The following is an 8998-nucleotide window of genomic DNA, read 5'->3' as shown; positions in this document are numbered from 1 at the left end:
TATACAAAAAAGACACTGTAAAGTTTAAAAACAAATCTTACACAGCCTTACATTTCAATTTTTTTCCTTTAAAAGGAGTGAGTTGTGTACAGGGGGGTGAAATGTTTTTAGACAAGAAAAAACTGTGCTAGAACCAACTTATTCATCTTCATCCTCATCCTCTTTGTCTTCCTCCTCTTCCTCCTCTTCCTTCTTTTCCTTGCTCTTTTCAGCCTTCACAACCCCCTTTTTGGCTGCCTCAGGTTTTCCTTTAGCTCGGTAGGCAGCAATATCCTTTTCATATTTTTCCTTCAGCTTAGCAGCGTTCTTTTCATCAGGCTGCTTGTCATCTGCAGCAGTGTCGTTTGTCATCTTTCCCAGTTTTTTCACAACATCACCAATAGACAGGCTGGGGTGTTCCCCTTTGATTTTAGGGCAATACTCAGAACAGAACAAGAAGGAGGGCGAAGGAGGCCTCTTGGGTGCGTTGAGATCCTTAAACTTCTTTTTTTTCCCCCTTTAGAGGGGAAGTAGGTTTCCATTTCTTTTTCATAATGAGCCTTGTCCGCCTTGGCCATGTCTTCAAGTTTCCCTTTCTCTTTAACAGACATAGTCTTCCACCTCTCTGAGCACTTCTTAGAAAATGCTGAGAAGCTGACCGAAGCATCCGGGTGCTTCTTCTTGGGCCTCCTCCCAGCGAGTTTGCACAAAGAATGCATATGATGACATTTTGCCTCTCGGCTTCTTAGGATCTGCTTTGCCCATGTTTAGTTTTTCCTCCGCGAGGTACAAAGTCGCTCTGTGCCCGACTGGCTATCACTTGCCCCTGCGCTGTCTCTATGGAGCTCAATGTACTGCAGTCTCCCTTTGGAATTCTTTTTTTTTTTTTTTTTTTTTTGCCAGTCCTAGGCCGTGAACTCAGGGCCTGAGCACTGTCCCTGGCTTCTTTTTGCTCAAGGCTAGCACTCTGCCACTTGAGCCACAGCGCCACTTCTGGCCATTTTCTATATATGTGGTGCTGAGGAATCGAACCCAGGGCCTCATGTATACGAGGCAAGCACTCTTGCCACTAGGCCATATTCCCAGCCCCTCCCTTTGGAATTCTTAAAGAAGTTCTTTTGCTTAAAAAAAAAAATCCCTCCTGGGCTGGGAATATGGCCTAGTGGCAAGAGTGCTCGCCTCATATAAATGAAGCCCTGGGTTCAATTCCTCAGCACCGCATATATAGAAAATGGCCAGAAGTGGTGCTGTGGCTCAAGTGGCAGAGGGCTAGCCTTAGGCAAAAAAGAAGCTAGGGACAGTGCTCAGGCCCTGAGTTCAAGGCCCAGGACTGGCCCCCCCAAAAAATCCCTCCTTTCCAGGCACCAGTGGCTCATGCATGTAATCCTAGCTACTCAGGAGGCTGAGATCTAAGCCAGGACAGGCAGAAAAGTCCCCAAGAGACTCTTATCTCCAATTAACCACTTAAAAAGAGGAAGTGGCACTGTGGATCAAGTGGTAGAGTGCTAGCCTTGAGCACAAAGAGGTATAGGGACAGCACCCAAGCCCTGAGTTCAAGCCTCACAACTGCTACCAGAAAAAAAACACTCCTTCCTTTCTGTTATTGCTCATTCTGCCTCCCTCCTCACCATGTCCCACAGCAAATGGTGGAATGGAGACTGCTTAAAGAGGCTACCGAGAGCTCTTGTTATGTATCCTTTCAAAATTCGAGGTGTATTCTAATGGGAGGAACATAAAGGTGCAAGGACTATGTGCCTCAGATCATATAAAATAATTTTTATCCAAATGAATTCCAGGAAATGGAAACAAAAGGGTTTTTTTCTTTGTTGTTTAGTTTCCTTTTCTTTTTGGCTTATTTATTCATCTATTTGTCTTTGAGATAGTAAGGAGGGAGCACATAAATGGAGGGACAAAGGTTGAACAAATGTAGCAGTGATGCGCACAAGACACTAGGAGGAAAATGAACCAGAAAACTTGTGGGTGAGATACAAGGGGAAAATTGGGAAAGAGGGAAGGAGTGACATGGTTCAAAAAGAAATGTACTCTTTCTGACTTATGTAACTATAACCCCTCTATACATCACCTATATATAGTAACAATAAAAATAAAATTTAAAAAATAGACGGTAGAGGAATGGGGAAAGAGAACAATATAGGAAGTTAACTTGACTAAGTTATGCTAAATATATGTGCATGAATTACAAAACACTAATGTTCAATTAGCAGGCTAAATCTGGCCATCATAGTAGAAGTATTCGAATTCCAGAAATTGGCAAATACTACAAATCAGGGTCCCATACACTCCAGTGATTATTGCTAGACATTTACTAACACTTACTGATTAGTATAACATACACAAAGACATACAGACAAAACACATCAATTATGTCAACTGCTTCCTAGAGCTTTGGAGATGGAAAATACTATAACAGATGTACAAAACAATGTCAACCGCTTTGTTTCAGGAGCAAGTAAAGCTAGTAGTAGCAAGTTTCAATACATCAAGTCTTTTCAGCACCACAACAGGCCTGCCATTGGTCATGGTTTGGGTTTACAACAATCACCATTTTGTGAATCTATCCACCTTCAATTGAGATGGACTATCATTATTTTGACTAAAAAATTTTTGCAATACCCTTAAAGGTGCAATAGAATATTACAGAATTAATTGAAATGACATAGTATGTGAGTCATATGAACTTGTAATTATTAAAGTACATGTGAACAATTGCAGGTGGTCCTCTGCTCTTGGACCCAAGCTAACAGGGCAGCCACAATCAAGACAGAGAACAGAAATAGAGCAAATTCATTCTGGACCTTAAGACTCTGTCACAAGATATCATATGTCTGTTCCTCTCACATTCCATTGGCCACTGCAAATCACAATGGGTGCTTGTGAATTCAAGGGGTTGAGGAAGTATGATCCTACCATATGCTTTGAAGAGTACAAAGCCAGATGTGTTTAGAAGGAAAGAAGTAATGTTGCCACTAAATGATCACAGATGTTAAGAAAGTGACAGATAGCTCACATGTAGATTTCAAAAAGATCACTTTAGCAACATGTATTGGATGGATTTAAGGGAGACTCACCTAAAGGTTTGATACCTAGTCAAAAGACTGGTGTAGTTTGCTAAGGGCAAGATTCTAGTCTCCTAGAATAAAAGAATTAGAAAGAAGGCAACTGAATAATGGAATATCCCAAAAAAAATCAGCAAGACTAAAGCAAGGAGTTATGAAAGTTGAAGTTAGTATAAATGTATCTGTTGCTATCAGACGGACATTGTGGTCAGAAATTATGGTGGTGGTCAGGGATGTTGGGGTGAGACTGCTAATAGAGCAGTACTAAGTGACTAAGTGACTAACCAGGTTAACCAGGGCTAATGAGGCAGGCTATTTTGTTTTGTTTTGTTTTTTGCCAGTCCTGGGCCTTGGACTCTTGGCTTGAGCGCTGTCCCTGGCTTCTTCCCGCTCAAGGCTAGCACTCTGCCACTTAAGCCACAGCGCCACTTCTGGCCGTTTTCTGTATATGTGGTGCTGGGGAATTGAACCCAGGGCTTCATGTATATGAGGCAGGCACTCTTGCCACTAGGCCATATTCCCAGCCCCCAACTAGGGCTAATGATTAAGGTTGGTAGTTGTTCATTATTACTGGGGAGATATGAATGGGGGGGGCAAGGGATGGGAGATGAGAATGATGAAATTCAGTGCAATGGATGTGCTGCAGATAAAATAGAGAATACTATGAAATCATCCCAGATGAAAAGATAGCAAAGAGCCAAAGAGGGTAGACCTGAACCAATACTGTATAAGGTTTATATTTTAACCTAACGCAGTCAATAATCAGTATAATGACTTAATCATTTTAAACATGTCTTCTTGATAATATTCCAAACATATGGACAGGTATAAACTGAGAAGATCATATGGCATGGCAGAGTAAAGGGCAAACACAAAAGCAGAGCAAAGAGAGAGATGATACACATTCCTCTGGCACATACCTGTAATCCTAGCTATTCAGGAGGTAGAGGCAGGAGAATCATGAGTCCAGGGGTGGCACTGACAAAGTCAGTGAGACCTTCTCACCATAAAACAATACAGAAAATACAAAAGGACTGCGCACCTGGCTTAAGTAGTAGAGTACTTATCTAGTATGTTGAATGCTCTAGGTTCAATCAATAGCATCAAGAAATAAGAGCAGAGAGCTGAGTAGTCTAATCTAGATTGGATTGCACCATCCTAGTTCTTATCTATTTTTCTTGTTTGCTGTGATGTGTCCATATATGTATATAATGTACTTTCATTATATCCAGTCAATTGATGATATGTATTTGATATGTGACAGATGGCTAGGCAAAAATGAATCAAATACTTCCAGGTGTATCATACATATTTTTCTTTTCCATTTTTTATTTTATTCTTGCTTTTCCAATTCATTTCCTGCCACTCAGTGACATTATTCCATGGTTCAGCATTGCCACAGGAATACCAAGTTTACCATTCAGAAACTGATGTCACTTGAAACCGACTCTGGTACCCTGGACATTGTATATGAGGGTATTGGAACTAAGGAAGAGAAGGGGAATATTAAAATAGAGAGACAAAGGATAAAAGACAAACCAATGCAACAACATTACTTACAAAACTATATGCTGTAAACCAACTGCACAACTCATGGTGGGGGGGGGGGAAATGGGGAGGGAGCATGCAAGGGAGGGGATGAGGGAGGAGGTAACAAGTTGGATAAGAAATGCACTGCCTTAGGTATGTATGAAACTGTAACCCATCTGTGCATCACTTTGAAAAGAAAGAAAGAAAGAAAGAAAGAAAGAAAGAAAGAAAGAAAGAAAATTTTTTCCCTCTTTTTATTTATTTTTTTGTCAAAGTGTGGTACAGAGGGGTTACATATTCATATGAAAGGCAGTGAATACATTTCTTGTTCTACTTGTTACCTCCTCCCTCATTTCCCCCCTCCCCCTTTCCCTCTCCCCCCAAGATTGTGCAGTTGGTTTGCACCAAATGGTTTCTAAGTGTTGCTTTTTGAATGGCTTGTCTTTTTGTTCTTTGTCTCTTGTTTTTGGTATTCCCTCTCCCTTCCCCAGTTCTATTACCCGTATAGACAATATCCAGGGTACTCGGATGTAATACAGTGGTAGCGAGGGTACAGCCACAGGAGGGGACTACAAGAGAAACAAAACTAGACAAACCACTCAGTCAAACACAAGGAAAAAGAGAAAAAATGTAGTACGAGTTTACATGGCATGTTGAGAATAAAAAGAAACTATGAGAAACTATGTAGGTTGGCTTCAAAATCTAGCCTTGGCAAAAAAAAAAAACATATTCAGTTGAAATGGGGGAACATTTTGACAAACTCAGTGAAGATGTCTGAGAAGTTAGGACAATTTTGTCAGAGTGGACAAAAACAATACACAGTAGACATGTCAAATGTGAAGCTGTCTTTGTGAATGAATCTATTTTTAAATGTTATCATAAAGGTGATGTACAGAAGGGTTACAGTTACATAAGTAAGGTAATGAGTACATTTCTTTTTGAACAGTGTTACCCCCTCCATCATTTTCTCCCACTTCTCACCCCCCAGTTGTAAAGTTCATTTCCAACATTGTCTAGTGAGTATCACTGTTAAAACCCAATCATCTTAAAGATTTACATTAATGAAGTTTATTGCCTCTTAAAACTCAGAAATTTGAGTGATTAAATGTAAAACATATAGATAGAAAATAAAACTAAGTCACAGTGATATTCATATTTAATAGAGTTCAATAACCAAGCTGTAAACAAGTGGTAGCTCATGTTTTGTAGGCATTCAGGCAAAATAACCCATATTAGAAGATACTCAGATACTCCAGTAATACTTTCTGAGCATGTTATGGGATAACAGTTTTTAAATCTACTGGCAATGAACTTTTCTGGAAATAAACCAGAAAATGAGGGGGGGCGGTATATAGGTGGGTGTGTGGGTATGGGTGTGCTAGTCCTAGGACTTGAACTCAGGGCCTGGGCACTGCCTTGAACTTTTTCAGTCAAGACTAGTGCTCTACCACTTTGAGCCCACAGCTCCACTTCCAGTTTTCTGGTGGTTAATTGGAGATAAGTGTCTCATGGGCTTTTCTGCCCAGGCTAACTTCAAATCTCAATCCTAAAATCTCAGTTTCCTGAGGAGCCAGGATTACAGGATTGAGACAGCATTACCCAGTCAGAAAATATTGTGTATGGAGCTCTTAATATATAGTAAAAGATGGTAGAAAAATGATAGCAAAGGCTATTTAACATAAGCAAGGTAAATACACACAAAATAACTGTTAGGTATGGGTATTTATATTCAGAAACAATTAGCCCTGACACTTTTTGAGCATTTCCTGTGTGTCATGTGCCACATTATGGTTTACCCACATTATCTCATTAGTCTTTTGACTTCCTTTTGAACTGAGTACTTATATCAGACATTGTGGTGATTAGGTTTACACCTGACTTTCTTCACTCTTCCCTATGCTGCTAGAGCTTAGAACGGGAGATTCTTGCTAGCTAGGTTTTTGTTGGCTTTTGCAAATAGAAGCTTCACATGAAAAAATAACATTAAAAGAAAAGGAAGAAGTCATTCTGTATTTGACTTCCACAGTGGGAAGAGAGTTTTATTAAGTTATTTTCTAATTATTCAACCCTATAAGTTGTATATGACAATGACATGCATCAAATTAGCTAATGCAAGGTTATTTGACTCAGATTGCTACGAAGTATTATGGGTTAGAACATAATATTGAAAGAAAAGATGAAGAAGCAGGCTTAAGATTTTACTTTTTTTGTCATTTTTCTTTTTTGATACTGGGGATCAAACCCAGGACACTGAACTTGCTAGGCAAACACTTTGCCAAGACCTACATCCCAGTCCAGGCTTTTTACATTTTTAACTCCTATATTTGAGCCATTGATCCATTTTGAGTTATTTTTTTCATATGATGTTAATTCAACTTCATATGAATCTAACTTTATTTTCTTGCCTGTGAATATATAATTTCCCCCAAAACACCTATTTAAAAGACTTTCCTTTCCCCCATTAAATGGTCTTGACATCCTTGTCAAAACGAATTTGCCTAGTACACAAAACTTTATGTTCTACTCTATTGTTCCAAATGTTTATCTTTATGGTGTTATCAAATAATGGCTATGGTAGCATACTGTAGTATCTAAGTTAGAAATCAGAATGTATGAGGCCTCTGTTCTTTATCAGGACTATTTTTATTAAAGATCTTTTAAAAATATTCATAATTTAACATGGATTTTTTTCCTATTTCTGAAAAAATAAAGAATTGGACAGGGATTGTATTGAATCTGTTCATCACCATATAGTGATATACTATTCTTATAAATGTCTTTCCAACTATTCGTGTCTCCTTTAATTTCCTTAACCAACAACTTTCATTCTTCAATGTCAAAGTCTTTTGTGTATTTAGTTATGTTTATTCTAAATTATCATGTAAAATACACTGTTCTCTCAATTTCACTATGAATGCACAAAAACACAAATGATTTTTTGTGTGTGTGCCAGACCTAGGAGCTGTCCCTGGGCTTTATTTTGCTCAAAGCTAATACTCTATCACTTAAGCCACACCTCCACGTCTAGCTTTTTTGGTAATTTAGTGGTAATTTAGACTTTCGTGCCCCAACTTTTCTGCCTGTGATCCTCAAATCTCAGCCTCTTGAATAGCTAGAATCACAGGTGTGAGCCACCAACACCCAGCAAACAAATGATTTTATGTTTATTTTGCATTCTGCAACTTTGCTGTCACTTTTTTAACAAGTAGATTCCCAGTGCCTATGTCCTATAATGTAATAAGTGCTCAATAAACACTGAATAAAAGAATAAAGCAGTCTCTTTGAAGAACATCCCTCTTACTGTTGGTAATGCTGCATCTCATAAGAACGTTTATTCCAAGGGTATTATTTCATGAATTAAGAAGTCATTCACCTTGATATTATATTATTACTTGTTGTTGGGAACCACAGGTTAGCATCATTTCTAGAGCATACAGTCTCTTTCAGACTTTACATGAAAACTGTTATGCACCAGTACTTGTGCCAATCGTTTAACAACATGCCTGTTGCTAAAATATCAAAATAGTTCCATGCCTATTGATAAACAGTAACTTCCTTCAGTATATCTCAAGTTCAGTATCACCAGAACTATCACTTGAAATAAGTCATTTCACTATTCCTGTGACTAACAAACCACATCATTTCACATGCTTCCTCTGTGTCATTCTCTTCCACAATAATTTGGGAATTGGTTATGTGATTTGCTTTGGTCAATAGGAAATCAGCAATTGTTATACAAGAAAAAGCTGGGGAATTATTTGTACTCAACCTATCCCTCCGGGGCTTGAGTTGCCTCACAAAGTAGCTCAGGTTCACCTGCATGAAATACATATCCCTGACAAGGTCCCAGCAAAACCACTATTTCACTGTAGACTATAGCTATGTAACTGACCCTACATAAGACCAGAAAATTAACTATACAGCCCCAGTCACTGACCACAGGACAGTGAACAAGTAATATGATCATGACTTTTTTTTGCCTTTATTGTCAAACTGAAGTATAGAGGGGTTACAGTTTCATGTGTAAGGCAGTGAGTACATTTCTTGTTCAACTTGTTACCTCTTCCCTCATTTTCCCCCGCCTCTCCCCCCTTTTCCTCCCCCCGCCCCGTGATGATCATGACTTTTAAGCCACTAAGTTTTGCTGTGGCTTATTATGAAGTAAAACTAACTAAGGTACTATCTATGAGTGGACAAAATACTGTTTCTCCAATTTCTAAAGACGTGAAATAGCAGAAAGTTCATGGCATGCAAATGTTGCTCTATATCTGAGAAAGCAACATTTCCTTTTTTTGGAGGGGGGGAATATGTATATATAAACCTATCAGGTAACTCAAAATATATTTTGCTTATTTGAAAAAAATTAACTTCAAATACCACCCGGTACATGTGGTACAATTTTTCCCTTGAAA

General features: G+C 38.8%; 1 pseudogene; it reads right to left on the bottom strand.

The window, feature by feature from the left end:
• Positions 1-760, bottom strand: LOC125343778 (annotated as a pseudogene).
• Between the last annotated feature and the right edge of the window lie 8238 nt (positions 761-8998).

This window comes from Perognathus longimembris, chromosome 28, assembly GCF_023159225.1.
Source record: "Perognathus longimembris pacificus isolate PPM17 chromosome 28, ASM2315922v1, whole genome shotgun sequence".
Classification (NCBI taxonomy): Eukaryota; Metazoa; Chordata; class Mammalia; order Rodentia; family Heteromyidae; genus Perognathus; species Perognathus longimembris.
The sequence above is the reverse complement of the archived record's forward strand: the minus strand, read 5'-3'. Positions and strand labels throughout refer to the sequence as shown.